Genomic DNA, 16,683 nt, shown 5'->3' with positions numbered 1-16,683 from the left:
GGGAAGCCATTTTACACTAATTATTCATTCCGTTTTACCAAAATTTTATCACTGCACATTGTCAATTGATTTGGAAAAATAATTTAAAGACAACAGGCATGACATGCGATGAAGTCGTGAAAAACCTTTACATAAAGATTAGTTTTTCATTGTCGGGTTAATGGGCTTGACGCTTGATTGTGGTCGCAAGAAAAAAGTAAGTCCCTGCAAAATAGAAAACTTTTTGAAGCTTAAGTCAGTATATGTATGTAAAGAAAAAAATATACAAGAAGAGAAAAAAAAGGTTTGGAAGTGCATATCTGGCCTAGAAGTTGTATGGACTATGATGCAGGGGTGAGAAAAAAATAAAAAAACTAATTAAACTGAGAAAACCAAAAATATCAAACCATAAAAAAAGATCAATTAAAAAATTAAAAAAAAACATTCAATTCAGTTCGATTTTGTTTTTGTGAGGCTGAAACCAAAATAATCGGATCAAGCCAAACTGATTCAAATATAACTGAAAAAACCAAGGGTACTATAAATCAAAAATTTTCCAAATCAAATGCGTCAAAGAGAGGCTAATCTTTTCTTAATATCCTCAACATTGGTAGATTCAAGACTTGTAACAACATTAAGAGGAGCATTCTTTGATGTGATATGACCTTTTGAAGCTGAAGATTACTGAGATGCAATGTCCACGCCAATCACATTAAACACCTGGTTAGTGAGCTCCCTTTTTTCCTCTTCAACCTCGTCATTGTCCAAAGTCTCATCTATAGCATTTGACATCATCTCAATAGTCATATACATTTGTGTTGGCTGATTCTGGAACTCTTTGATCACTTTAGGTTGTTGATGGAAAAACTAGTGTCGATATTGGTTTAGTTAGCCATGGTAGTTCTTGGTTGATATGACATGCCAAGATTGTTGTGTTATGTCTGTTATTGGTGATGGTCTATAATTGATGTAGAAAATACTATCTACTTTGCACAAAAAAAATTATATGCGTGAAAAATTTATATGAGTGGCTCATAATAATCCAAAAAAAAAAGCAACTTGGACAAATCGAGTCAACCCTAGGTTTAGAATGGGTTTTCAACAGGAAAAAAATGATTTTGTTTTAGAAAAAAATCTGTTTTTTTCTTGTGTCATCATCCCTTCCACCCTTCAAAGTCTTTTAAACATATATGTTTGGAAGATTTTAACCAAAAAAAATGAGAAAATACTTATTATGTGTGTGTGTATTATATTTTTTTTTTTTGTTAAGATTGCATAAGATTGCTACTGCAGTTATATCTGCATGAGAGACAAAAGCTTTGTGGCTATGCTTGTGGGTTTTGTTAATTTTTCTTTTATGAGGTTTCCTCAAGTAAATCTTCTCCAATGTTTTTGTGAGAGACATAAGAATTTATTTATGTTGCTTATGAAGAGAATTAGTGTAGTAATAAGAAATGAGTGTAAAAATAATATGGTTTATATATGCATTTCAAGAATTCATTTTAGATGGAATTATTCCATGAGTAGTCACAAATACTGGAGAAAGATCCTCGATCCATTCTTTAAAACAAGTGGCAATGAAGTGATAGAGAAGGATTCATAATCTTTTTTGGAGATAAGTGGTTGTAGAGACTTGGGGAAGGATCCTTGATCCTTGATCCTTTTGCCAATAAATAATTATGGAGACCTGTAGAATTTTTATAGAGACATGGAAAAACATTATCTTTTTATTTGAAAAAATCAAAAAGAGTAGAGATACAATTTCTAAAATATATCTTATCTCAAGCAGTGCATCATGAGAATTTTTTTTTCTTTTTTTCCAAGTTGCATCTCTTTCATAAATTGTTGAAGGTATCTTCTAAAGACCAATCCTACTATCTTTTTTCGTATTGCATTGCATTTTTTTATGCTAATAAACAAAAAATTTTAGGGTTCTTTGGGTTTAAACCACTTTTAATGGGATATAGGTATTTCACGAAGTCTTTTCTCTTTATAATGGCTAGCACTTTAACTTGTGTGGTGGTGAGAAAGGTGTGGTCAAAAGTTCAGAGAACATCAAGCAATCATGAAAGTGCCCTTTGGTGCTTCTTTTTTATGCTTTTAGTGTGACACTGATGGTGTTGTGGAGACTCAATTATTTAGAAACAATGGTATCCATATCTAGTGGCACTTGCTTCTTTTACTTGAATATAAGTCTTCATTGCCTATTTTACATTGAAGAGAGTCTTGTTATAGATTGTATACAGGCATTCCTATAATAGGTAGTTAGAGACTTCAATAATTGGAGTCTTGATAAAAATTGGTTCTAGTAGATTTTTCATATTTAATATTTCCTTGTTGAATCTTTAAAGATAAGCTTTAGTGCTTTCATCTTATCATCAGGTGATGGAAAAAAGCTTAGTCATACTCTTTTTGGTGGAATGTTAGTGCTAAAATGAGATATGAGCTTCACGTAGAGATCATGAAGGTCAAGGATAGAGTTAGGTTCAAAATTATGATACCACACCCTTGTATATCCATGAAAGGTTGTGAGGAGAATTTTACACATAACATCATTTTTTTTATGTTATGAGTTCTAAATGCTTTTGATGTTTTGTATGTGCTTTTTAAAATGAGTAAGACCATCGTAATTATTCAAATTGGCCTTCGTGGTGACACAGTTTTAGAGAGATGAGTGTGTAAGACTCTATGATAAAGTGAAGAGTTTCCCACTAGATGAGACTTGTGTTTATTTTTATAAAGATGATCTCATCTCGTGTTTATGTTTTTTTATCGAGAAGCATGTGAATGCAAGTCAAAGAATGATTGATTGAGATAGTGACATGTGGATAAGATCTGTGAAGAAGAGCTCTTCATAATAAGAGTGAATTCTTTGTAGAGTTGGAGTGTCATGCATACTTTGCATATTTTTTTGTCATGTTCCTTTGTGGAACTAGAATTGCTTATGTGCATCTAGTGCACATAATAGAGCCATAGGTTAAACTTTATGTTAATGGAACAGAATAATGTTAATATATTCTTATATGGTTAGAATAACATTATTGAACTTTTGTACTTGTTAGGAGAGTTGTTGGTGACTTGGAGGAACTAGAGTCCTAGTAGTGCAGAAATCAATTACTCTCTCTTGTTTTGGAGTTTTGTCCGTCTTGAAAATATTTTTGATGTTGAGTGAAAAGGAATGAACTAGGGTTTTTTTTTTTAATTTCTCACAAATAATGTCACTGATGAAGTCATGAAAAAACTTCACAAAGATTAGCTTTTGATGGCTGGGTTGATGAGCTTGATTAATGGTTGTTTGGAAGAAAAAAAAAGGTCCTTTGAGAAATATGGAACTCTGTAATGTTTTAGTCAATATAAGTATTTAAAATAAATAGATACACAAGAAGAGAAATAATAAAGTAAAGGTTAGGGAATACGTTTCTAAACTAAAAATTGTATGGCCTAGCCTGGCATTCATTGCCTTTGACTTGTAGGCCTAGTTATGTTTTTGTTTGGTTGTCTATTAACTGATGTATATGAATTGCATATTAGAATTTAAAAAAAATACATAAAAGAATGTGTTAAAAAGAACTGGACAAACCAGGTTAATACTGAGTCTATGATGGGTTTTTTCTTTCTCACTTCTTATAACATCTACATTTAACTAATTATAATTTATAAATCCATGGGAAATATTAAATGTGACTAAAACAATGAGGCAAAGAAAGTATATTATAATCAGTTTTAAAATTGATATAATTGCCATCAAAATTTAATTATTTTTTCTCAACATATATAAGGAATGAAGACAATATTTCTTTAAAATGTCGCTATAAAATTATTGAACTTTAAAATAAATATTTCAAATTAAGGACTTTAGTTTTTTTTTAATGAACAATTGTCCAATTAGTAGTTGACATTTAGTCTTAATTTAGTCTTCAAAATGGATTCAACATGTAAATTACTAGAGGTATTTATTTCTTATATAATTTGAACATTAGAAATTATCTTAATCAAGAAAAAATTAGTTAAAAACTTATTTCTAAGTCAATTTTAATTTATTCCTTTCTCGTAGAACAAGTTGTTTAGGCCTTAAAATAAATATTTAAAAAAAGCCTTGCTCATAGCAATTTAATGGCAAGCTCTGAATTAACAAGTTGTTATTCTCTAACACACCCCCTCAAGTGAAAGCCCTTTGAGCTTAAAACTTTCACAAGTCCACATTATCTTGTGCTTAATTTTTAACAAATAAACAGGGATGGTGAGATTCGAACTCGTGACCGTTTGGTCAGTAAAGCTCTGATACCATGTCAAAAAATTATTTCAACCCAAAAATTTAAGTTTTTAGATGAGTTCCCAAGATATGATTTATATTATTTTCTAAAAGATATAAATGCATTGTTTACTATTCAATTTAAACCTCTTTGTTTAAAACTTGATTTAATCTTATGATTTCAAGACCAATGTAAGATTTATATTGGTGGGAGCAAAAGGATTCAATTGCACAAATAGAAATTAATAACTTAAATTGAAAATGTTATTATATATATATGTCATTGTAGTAAGATAAAAAAGCAACATTTTTGTTTAAAACTTGCCTACTTTATTATCATAATTACTTATCAAAAAATATCTCCCCAACCTCCTAACTATTATTTATTCTTCAGATGACATATCTTGCCTACTTCTAATGTCAGTTAATCAATGTTCTTTAGGAAAATGTTGCTTCTTGCATATCCTACTAGCATTTTCTAATTAATCATCTTTATCTTTTAGCCTTCTTCAACATTATCGACTTAAATCAAAATCAACAATTTTCTAGATATATAGTGTAAGCCCTTCCCATATATATATATATATATATATATATATATATATATATATATATATATATATATATATAGATGTTTTGTTCTCATATGAACAACTTCTATAATCATTCATAAAATAGAAATTATGCTCTAGTCACCCATTTGCCTAGTTGCTTCCCAACTTCATCTCAAATATAATATCTTCATCCAAAACCCCAGATATGCTCCTAACTTTTTGTAGAAGGTTACATTCGACATAAATATTCATTGTTTATAATATGTGTTGTAACCCATTTTTGGGTCCCCCTACAAAATATACATATAAAAATATATATATATATATATATAGCCAAAGGAGGTTAAGAAAAATAACAGGAAGCAAAAGTGCTCAGAAAATGGTTGGAAAATTGGTAAATGAGGTTAAAAATACAAAGATTGGATTTTTGACAGTATATTCTTGAAGGAGGAGAGCCCTGTTAAGAAGGAAAATTTGAAATTGGAGGAGAAAAGCCCAAATTTGGATGTTTTTGGATTTAATTGGATTTTTAAATGATTTTATAGGGGATTTGATTGCAAGAAAAATTGATTTTTAAGTCAATTTGGGCTTTAATTGGAAGAAATTTAAGTTCTGGGGCCAAAATATATTTTTTAGGAATTTATTAAGTCAAATCAGGGGCTTAATTGCATAAATATTGAAGTTTAAGGGCCAATTAGGGACTTAATTGAAGAAATCCGAAACCAGGGACCAAATTGGAGAAGGCGCGCAAGTAGGGGGGCTGGAATTAATTGATTCAGGGGCCTAATTGAAGAATTTGGAAGTTTATTGATCAATTAAGGGCTTAATTGCATAAATCAGAGGCCAAGGACCAAAGTGAAAAACGCGGCCAAATATAGGGACGGGGTTCGAAATTCGGCAGGGATGCAATTGAATGGACAAAAGATAATTGAGGGCTGATTTGGACTTTGGCGCGTTCTGGCGCCACATTTAAATGAAACGGCGCGTTTTCTCCAAAACGACGCCGTTTCATTTATTAAAAAAAAAAAGGAAAGAGCAGAACGGTGTCGTTTTGAACGACACTGTTCATCTTTCTTCTTCCCCCCGAATAGGCAGCGGGGAAGAAGGAAAAAAGGTTGCTTTTTTTTGAATTTTTGGCCGGCCCCTCTCTCTCTCTCTCGCCTGGAGCCCACCGACCGAACACAATGGCCGACCACCCACCGCGCACCACCCACCGAACCTGGGCAGTCGCGCCCATGGCCGACCAGCCGGCTGCCCCCCCATGTGAGCTGTAAAAAAAGCCATGTCCTTGGCTCTATAAAAGGGACCCGAAGAGAGGAGAAGAGAGGGAGGAAGAAACGGGGAGAAAACGAAAAAACAGAGATAGAAAAGGAGGAAGAACCGAAAGGAGAGAGAAACCGAGAGGAGAGAAAAACATAAAAAAAATACTGAGGAAAAACCAGAGGAAAGAAACAGACCGATAGAACAGAGGGAAGGGAAGAAAAAAAAAAAGAAGAAGACCGAACCATAGGAAAAAGAAGGGGAAAGCTGGAAACGAGTAGAAAATTGGAAAAAGAAAAGGAGCACCGCCGGACGTTCGGAGCAGCCGCAGCGCCGCTGGACACCGCCACCGGCCTCCACCGCAGCATCAGCAACGCGGCCGCCTCCTCCTCCAGGTAACCCTTCTTCTCTTTCATTTCCTGCATTCTTTTTTTTTTCTTTCTTTCACTGCATGCAGAACGAATAGCGTTCTGCATGCAGGGGTGGGGGGAAAATAATTCCCCCCGCCCGTTTTGGGTTGCTGGGCCAGGCGGATCCTGGCCCAGCCCTGCCTTCTGGGCCGGGCCTGGCCCAGAAGGCAGCATTAGTATTCTTTTTTTGGGCCGATGTCGGCCCAATCCATTTTTTGGGCCGAAACCGGCCCAAACACCTTTAGGGCTGAGTCCGGCCCAGCCCAGTTGGTTGGGCCGGCCCAGCCCGATTTAATATAATATATTATATTATATATTAGATATATTATATTTTATATTATTTATTTATATATATATATATATATAAAAAGGATTTGAGAAAATTCTGCAAAAATTATTGAAAATATGTTTCTTTTTTCTGTAATTTTATTATTGTATTTTAACCAACATTGGTTTGTATTTTTATACTGTAAAGATACAAATCCGGTATTAAAATACCCGGTTTTCGTCAAAGCGTCAAAGATTTTCAACAAAAAAAATGTCTTTTACTTTCCAAAAATTTCCTAAATATCTTTAAAAATATTGTTGATTTTTCTGCATATTTTTATCAAAGTGGATTAATATTTGGTTGTATTTTTATACCGTAAGAATACCAACTCAGTATTAAAATACCCGATTTTGCGTCAAAACATAAAAAAAATACATAATTAAAAAAATGTTTTGTTTTAAAATACGGCCTAGTCTCTCTAATATATATATATAAATATTACAACATCATATTTTTCATACAACAAAGAAAATTTCAAAACGATATATGTATTAGCATGCATTTTGGCTTTAATAACCAGTTTATTCAAGCCATGAGAACTAGGCCAATATTTCAAAAATTCTAAAAAAATCTTTTTGTTTTATTTTCAGATTTGGGATTATGAATTTATATATAAAAATGTTTTTTTCCTGATATTAAAATATGGTTTTTTGTCATAGACATTAGAACGGTTAAGTTTTACCCGATAAGATAAGGACCTCCTTATTGAGGAGGACTTTTCTTGAACCATAGAAGGGCCAATAACTAGAAAACACAACGAGACCTTGAATTTTATCAGACAAAATAAACAAAGCAGCTTACCTTAGGTAGGGCGTATTTGGGGTGCTAATACCTACCCTTTACGCAACCAGTCCCCGTGCCCGATCTCTGCGACCAGTTAGGGTTCCTAGTGACCAAAATACTAGGTGGCGACTCCCACACCTTTTTTTCATTGATAAGAGAGACAACAAATTCCTTGTCTCCCTATATTTACTTGATATATATATCCCCCACTACTACACATCACCCCTGAGGGTGGACGATCGCCGCGACGTCGCGCACCCCGCGACAATATGATTCATTATTAACCCAAGTTTATTTTAACTTGTTTGGTTTCGTATTTTTATAGAATTTAAATCTTGTTTGATTTTCAGTAAAATCTTTCTTCAAGAAACTTATATTACTAACCAAAATACACTTAAACATGCCATTTCTATTCAGATGAAAATGACAATACACTAACAAAAAATTATAAAATATCAACAGCAATATCGATAGAAAAAATGCTCACTATCAAAATTAACAGTTTTACAGACAAACTTTTTTGTCGGTATTTATACTAACAATCCGTCAGCAAAAAATTTACCGACTTATAGACAGAAAATGCGCGCAAAAAAATTACCTACTTTAATACACCAATGAAATTATTTCGTCGATGATTGGAAATGACATTTATTATAATTTTATTTCAACTCTCTGTAAAATACCAACAAAAATAATTTCATCGGTAATATAACAGTGTTGCAGTGGCATATGAAGTAAATTGTTGCCCTTGCCTCTAGAATATACCAACGGATTGTGTCCGTCGGTATATCCATCTATAAGAATTAAAAATAATTTTTAAAAAAATCTTTTGAACAAAAAAAAAGATAATTAAAAAAATAAAATTGTATAAAATTGAAATATGTAAAAATAAACTTGAATAATATAAAATCCAAATATTCATTACAAATTTATATGTTCAAATAAAATTAAACTAGAACAATAACGACGCTGGAGAAAGAGGAGGAGGAGGTTGGTCATTCCCAGGACCATACTATCAAAAAAGAGACGCACACGTACCACCCATCTGTTATCTCATGTCATGATCATTTGGCGGAGTTATTCATAATCCATCTAGAGTTTCTCATATTTTTTAGTGAGATAAGTCATATGTTGTTGCAAGGCCACAAACTCCTGAGACTGGGTGCTAGATATCGATTGTGAGTTCCCAATGGTTGACACACTACAGGCCGCCCGCAAGTTTTCGGTTGTAGTATTGGAGAGTTCGTGTACCTAATTTTTATCAGGTCCATCAGAAAATCCTACCTCCATTCACAAATCTGGATCGAAATTCGGATGGGTCAAAGTATCGTCCTCATTTCTCTCCCTTAATCGGCTAGTATATGTCTCCTGTAAAGAAAAACTAAAATCATCAAATTCAATTCAAAAAAATAATAACTTATGAAAGAAAATGGTTGAACGAACACACTATAAAGTGTTGAGCGCGGTTGTCGACGAACTATTGCACCCCCTTTTAGTAGTTTTCACTCTATACGTGCTTCTCCATAAAAAGCTCAGTTAGGCCTGGCTCACGTTTAAGAGCCATAGCCTATAAGAAAAAAAATGTTGCAAGTTAAATATATTTATATATAACAACAAATTAATTAAAGATAGATGTGATTAAAATTAATCCTACCATCTACTTCGCATACAAAACGAAAGGAACAAAGATGTCGGTGTGCGTGGTAACCGAGCCGTGAATTTGTCGACTCTGGTTCCCTACACCAGACTACGAGCGTCGTGTGAAACACTCGGACATCATGTGCTACATATATTCCATCCATGTATTATCCGAGATGTATGGCGTTCTAAAATCTTTCCAAACCGTCACGTCATTCCATTCAGGCAGAGCATTTTTCTTGGCATATTTTTTAGCTTTTTTTTTGCGCATCGTACCAAAAATCACGCAACTTCCATGATACAGACATGTTCTATGAGTTAATGAAAAATGAAATTTTAATATTTAAAATAAAAAATAATTTTTTAGCCCTAATAGAATATTGACATGTGTCTAAACAAAAACGATGGAATTATTGCTGGTAAAATTTTCTTGTTTGGCACAATAATTATGTCGATAAATCAATTGGTAATTATATATTTCTGATAGAATGACCAACGGGATAGAAATCACCGACGATGTTTTTTTCCCTGTTATTTAATCGGTAATTGTATTTTTGACAAAACTAAGGCTTTAAACACCAACAAAATATTCATAGGATATTTTGCTATTTTTGGGTAGTGATATTTCTCTCAAAATTCATTGCCTTCTCTCAAAGAATTTGGCACTAAAATGTAGCGCGTATTTTGGCTGTAGTGAACTTGGACGGGTTTATATTTCATATACATGCCTGGTACAATTACTCATGCCAATTCTAACATGTAAACTAGCTATCGTAAAACATTAACTTGAGTACTCCTGTGTATCTCTACCAAGAGTGCTCAAAAAAGGAAACTCGATCGTGGAATTGATAAGGTTACACACAAAAAAACATGCATGGATGGAAATTGATAGATTACACGTACTCCAATTAGCCCATGGTTTCTTCAAGCTAATATAAATGCTTGCTCAACTATTATATTTAGCTTTTACGTGTATAATCTTTCACTCCTGGATAGAGTGTTTGGGAGTGCTTTTTAAAAATATTTCTGAAAAAATTTAAATTATATAAACTATTAGATTTAGCTTTTACGTGTGTAATCTTTCGAAATGTGCAGTAAGTGCAAGCCAAAGTTTGGTGAGTTCGTGCTTAGCTTGTTTTGTCTTCAGCGTGGTCTTCATACCATAAGATTTGCCTTCTTGACAAAGCAATGATCAATTTCTTCACCATCGAAGAAACCAAAAGGATAAGCTTTGGTAGGGAAATCATCACTCGACATTGAATTTGACCTTGATAGGGAAAGTTTCCAGCACCTAATAATTAAAGGGTTTTTTTTCTTTTTTTATTAATAACCTAATTCAATCTTTCCTAGAAAATGATTTGGGCAAAAAAATCGTGTGGTGCATGAGAAATGAGGACCCTTAGACTGATACAAATTCCACAATGCTGGACAAGTGGCCTGGATACTGGCGGAACAGATGCTTTTGACAAGTCAAAAGAATTTCCATAATTGCTAGAAAAGTATATGGCTTAGGCCACGTATGAATTGACAATTAATCAGGACAAAATAATGCCCGTGAAGAAATCTGGGAAAATCTGGCTAAGATCTCTAAACATTTGTAGACAAACGCAAACTAATGGATCAGGCGATCTTATCAACGAAATTAAAGTAGTGTTTGGGAGTGCGTGGTTCATGTGGTTGTGGTGGATAAAAAATAGATTTTATAAAATTATTTTAAGGGGTATTTGAGAATATAGTAGACGTTGTTTTTTAAAATATTTTTTCACTTGAAAATATATTAAAATAATATTTTATTATTTTTTAATATTTATTTGTAACATCAGCATATCAAAATTATCCAAACATACAAAAAAAAAATTACATTATTTTTTATTTCAATCATCTCATTAAACTATTTGTTATCCCATCACGGACACAATTCATTCGAGAATGCCTCTGGTTGACTTGGCTTTGTAAACGTGGAACAATATCGATTAAAAAATTATCATGAACAAAATTAGGATTGTAATTGTATTTTGTAAATGCAACATCTTCTTGCACTTTATCCTAATATAGTTATGTAGTGTCATTAATGTCACTACACTATGCACTTGTGATTTGTACAAATAAATAGGCATACTCTGTAAAGTTCTTCATCTTTGTTTCCGAACTCCAAAGGCATGTTAAGTCACATTGTGTGGTAAGAGTGTGCACAATTGAATTGTTGCTCCTAACTTGTTGGTTGTTTTTTACGCTAAAAATCTTATAAATGATATTTTTATATTTTTATATGGATCTAGATACCCGCTCATTTGGATAACAAGCATTAACTAAAAAATATTTGTCTGCGATGTAAAGGAAAGTTTAAGTAATTTTGAAAATTTAGAATAAACATAATTTAAGTTTAAATAACATTTATTTACTGTCATTTATTTACCTTCTAGTGGTTTTGAAAATTTTATACTAGAATTGTCAATAGCTTCTAGAAAAATACGAGTATAATAAACACTATCTACCCAAACAAATATGAATTGCATATCAAAACTACATGCGGTTATAATATACCGCGTTGATACATCTTTTCTACTAATAAATAATATTTTATTTTCTTAAGATATAGAATCACAAACATTTGCACCAATGCAAAAAACAATATATTGTAAATAAGACACAACAATACCGAATTAATTTTTATTTGTCATTAGTGACAACAAACACTATTTTGATAATCTTATAATGAGATATATATCTTGGATTTATCTAATTCTTCGTTGAGTGTTTATAAATTCAGGGTCTTCTATTTTAATAATATCTAGTGCAAGCGAATAGATTATTTTCAACACTTTATTGAAAGATCAACTAACAATTTCATCAAAATATTGAATTTTTCTTCAACTTGTCTATTTGAAGCACCTAATCCTATAATGTATAGAAACATGACAATTTTCTTTATAATACCCATCGTTTTTAACGCTTTCAACCTACAATGTGTTTCTAAATCATAGCATAAGTTTTGCAATATCGATGCATCAATCCTAAATATAATGACACATTATTTACATTATCCTCGTAATATTTCATTCAACTATCTCATTCTCATATTATATGAAACCATATAAAGTTTTTTGTGAGCATTATTAACATAATACATGTGCAAAGCTCATATAAGTAGTTGTTTACTATTAAAGTTTCGATGCCAAAATAATTTAATATTATTATTATTATTAGTAGTATTATTAGTATTATTATTGATATTATTATCATTATTATAAACCCTCGACTTAAAAATTTACAGTGCTAAAAAAAATATTGTTTAAAAGAAATTTCTTGTTAAATCAAACTTAAATATGGTATTTTGAAATGGGACGAGATGGTTCCGGTTATATATATATATATATATATATATATATATATATATATATATATATATATATATATATATATATATATATATATATATATATATATATCTGTGTGTGTGTGTGTGTGTGTGTGGTTTCTTAGAAAAGCCATCCTTATATATATATATATATATATATATATATATATATATAAGGATGGCTTTTCTAAGAAACCACACACACACACACACAGATATATATATATATAAGAAACCACACACACACACACACACAGATATATATATATATATATCTGTGTGTGTGTGTGTGTGTGGTTTCTTATATATATATATATCTGTGTGTGTGTGTGTGTGGTTTCTTAGAAAAGCCATCCTTATATATATATATATATATATATATATATATATATATATATAGTGTGGTTTCTTAGAAAAGCCATCCTTGGCTGGGACTAAGAGAATTGAAGGGGGGGAGATTTCTTCAATTTTCATCAAATTTCTTGAGTGAAACATAAAAAGAGCATAGATTAAGGGTATAGCTAAAAAATTTATTTAAAAAAATAACACAATTCATTTAGCCACAACAATATCATTGACGCAATTATTATTATTATTATTATTATTATTATTATTATTATTATTATTATTATTTTAAGGCTACGGCAATGTCATTACTGCAACCTCAAAAAATCTAAGCTTATCTTGAATTTATTCATAAGTGATGTTGTAGTTAGAGTTTTACTCCACCAAAATATTTCAAACTGCATTACCTAAATAGCAATACGAATTCTTTTTATGATAATAGAAAATAATTTTAAAAAATAATCCACACTTGAGTTATTAGGAGTTTAAATTAGTTAAAACTAGTAGTTGGCCCAAATTAATTTTTTTAAAGAAAAAAAATATGTAAATGTTGTCAATAAGTTTTCTAGTAGCAAAAAAAAATAATTATGAATATAAAATTTGATGTGTATAATTGATAAAATTAATCAAGAATTATTCATGTCAATAAAATATTAAAAAGAGTTGTTAATGAAAGTTAAAAAATCAAATTAATAATCTAAGAGATAGGTGAAGATTAACATATCGAATTTTCGGAACTCTTAAAATTTATTTATGTATTTATATGATAATAAGTTTTTTATATATGAAAAGAGTAATAATTTAAGTTTCATCAAAATAAATTGCTAATATAATTCTTCATTTTCTTATTAATATTTTTTTTATCTTTTAAAAAAAGATATTTTTTTTTGTTCCATGTCATTCATTGATGAAAATAAAAAGTAATTAAAAAATTGAACGATTTAAAATAAAAATTAAAAAAGCAATTGTCTAATTAAAACACCTTTATCCTTTTATTGTGCTCAATGTTTCTAGAAAGTTTTTATAATAATATTTCTTTTTTAGACAAAATCTCAACTTAGCTACAAAAATAAGTTTTTATTAAAAAATTAATATTATTATAATTTTGAGAGGATTGTATTAAAAAATATAAGAATAATATATTATTCATGTGTTGTTGTTGGGAATTTTTTGGCAACGTCATTAAACCTGACTTAGCCTAGTGATCAGTTTGGAACTTGATTACTTTTCTAATTCGGGTTTCAAATTAAACGATGTGAAAATTGATCTAATGTGATTAGATCAAATAGATATATCCAAAAATAACTTGGTTAAAACATTATTTAACTTAAAAAAAACTTTTAAACATCATCATTTTAATTTATTTTTTTAATATTAAAACTACAATATTTTAAATTGTTTAAGGTTAAGTTAGATTCACTTGTTAAACAAGTGATCTAAGTTATAAATTCAATTAAGTTTAACATCTTGTTGTTTTGGAAACATTTTTTATTTAATTATATAATAAAAAAAACAAGAAATCCACCCAAATAAAATTTTAAAAAAATGATCAAAAAGGTCGGCAAAAAAATCTTGAAAATATTATAAAAACAATGTTATAATATCTCTCTCTCTCTCTCTTTATATATATATATATATATATATATATATATATATATATATATATATATATATATATATATATATATATAAGGCCTCCTGTCTCACTTAAAAAAGGCAAGGTGTGCCCGAGCATCTGTCCCTTTTTTTTTTCTTAAAATAGGTGGAAATTCATCAATTCAATTAGTTGAAAAGTTGTTAAGATATCAGGAAACAACTCTTTGGATAAAATGATTTGTTTTCAACCTATTTTCGAATGAAAATACCTAAGAAACACTCCAAAATTTTCATTTAATCCATATCCAACTTTAAAACAATTTTTAATCTCTCTAAAATTTCAAAATTCATCCTGATTAAAAAAAAACTCAATTTCCAATTTATTTTTACCAGCAAGATGAAGGGTAAAATACATCAATTCAACTCCTATGGTTAAATAAAATTCATTAACACCAATAACAGTTTTTTTTTTCTTATTGAAATGTAATCAATCAACTACTTTCACTCATTTCCCTCTTCTTCTTTTTTTAACAACTCTCTCTCTTATATCTCAAGTTTAGGAATCAAAACAAAAAAAAATAAAGTTGTGGGCTAAAACACAAAAAACAAGAATAAAAAAAGAAAAATAAAACTTTTGAAGGACCAAAACTTAAAAAAAAGTGCCTCATGAACAGTAAAGAAAAAATAAAAAAAGATTGTATTTTTGTTTAAAAATAAAATTCAGTTTCTAAAACTTCAATTATTTTAACAATAAAATTGAATATTTTCTTGCCAAATAAAGTATTAATTTAACATTGGAATGCTTTTTTTTTTACACCTCAAGAATCATATATCAAGATAATTAAAACAAATTATTAGCTTCAATCCAAGTTAATATAGCTTGTAAGGATGAAATTGAAAAAAAAATTGATATCAAAGTAAAAAATTCTTCTAAAACCAGAAAAAAGGAGAAAAAACTATTGAAATCTATAATTTTTTATCTCAAAATAAAATCAGCACCTTTTAATTTCTCTTATAATGCAATGCATTATTGTCATAATGATAAGGTTATTGCCAATCTAAATATTTTTAACCAAAATTAAATAATTTCTCAAAAAAACCAAGTATCCTAAAATATACTTTAATTACAGAGATTTAAGTAAAGAAATAGTTATATTTAAGAAAACAACAGTGTTTTTCTTACAACATCCATTTCTTTTGAAAGATTATATTTATTATGTATTTTTTTTTAATTTTTTTAGATTATCATTAATTTTCCCAAATTTTTTTAATTCATTTTACTTTGTCGATTGAATCATTTGACTTCAATACCTTAAGAAAATTTTTAATCAATCCCTTAAAAAAAATTTGTTTTTTTTATATATAAAAAAAAGCCCTTACTACCTGTGGACTTATCGAAAAATATTAAATTAAAACTCTATTTCTAAATTAACCCCTAAACTTCTAGAATTTTATGAACAATTCGCGTCTGTAATTATACTTTATGTTTTGCTGACCACGCAAATAATGATTGCTAAGTGCTCGCCTTTACAGGTGCACCCATGATTACTTCAGCAACTAAAGAGATGAAGCAGCTTTTGGAAAGCATATATTTTGGTTGGAATACCGCTGGAAGCTACTTTTGGGAGTTACACTCTCTCTTAACAGACGGGACAGGGATTTTTTTTTATTTTTTGTCAAGTAAAAATAACAATTCCCTTACTAACAAACGATCCCGTTTTAATACGAGGAAATCATGGGTCCAGCAAGAGATTTTAAGCACTTTTCTTCAATTTCTTCTTTGGTTATTGGTTCAATTTCAATCCCAATTATATATTTTTTATTTTATTAATTTTTTTATAACTTTCATGGTTTTTTAACACACAAAGAACTAAATAAAAATAACAAATTAATTAAAATTTACTCAGATAATATTTTTTAATTTTCTCTAAGTTTCAAAATATTTTTAAAAAAGGCAGTATAAAAAAACAAGGGTATGACTTCCTCCATCAAAGATTCTACCTTGTTGCTCTCTTTCTTAAAGCAAATTGTTCTTGCCATAGTTATTTTAGCTCTTCATTTCATTCGTCTATCCATTTAAAGCTATAAAATAAAATAAAAATAGCTAAGAAAATTACTTTTTTAAGCTCCTTTTTTTACTCTTCTTGCACACACCAAGTCCGAGTTTTATAGAGACTAGA

Source organism: Populus nigra, chromosome 9 (genome assembly GCF_951802175.1).
Source record: "Populus nigra chromosome 9, ddPopNigr1.1, whole genome shotgun sequence".
NCBI classification, from domain to species: domain Eukaryota; kingdom Viridiplantae; phylum Streptophyta; class Magnoliopsida; order Malpighiales; family Salicaceae; genus Populus; species Populus nigra.
This window is presented reverse-complemented; position numbering follows the sequence as displayed.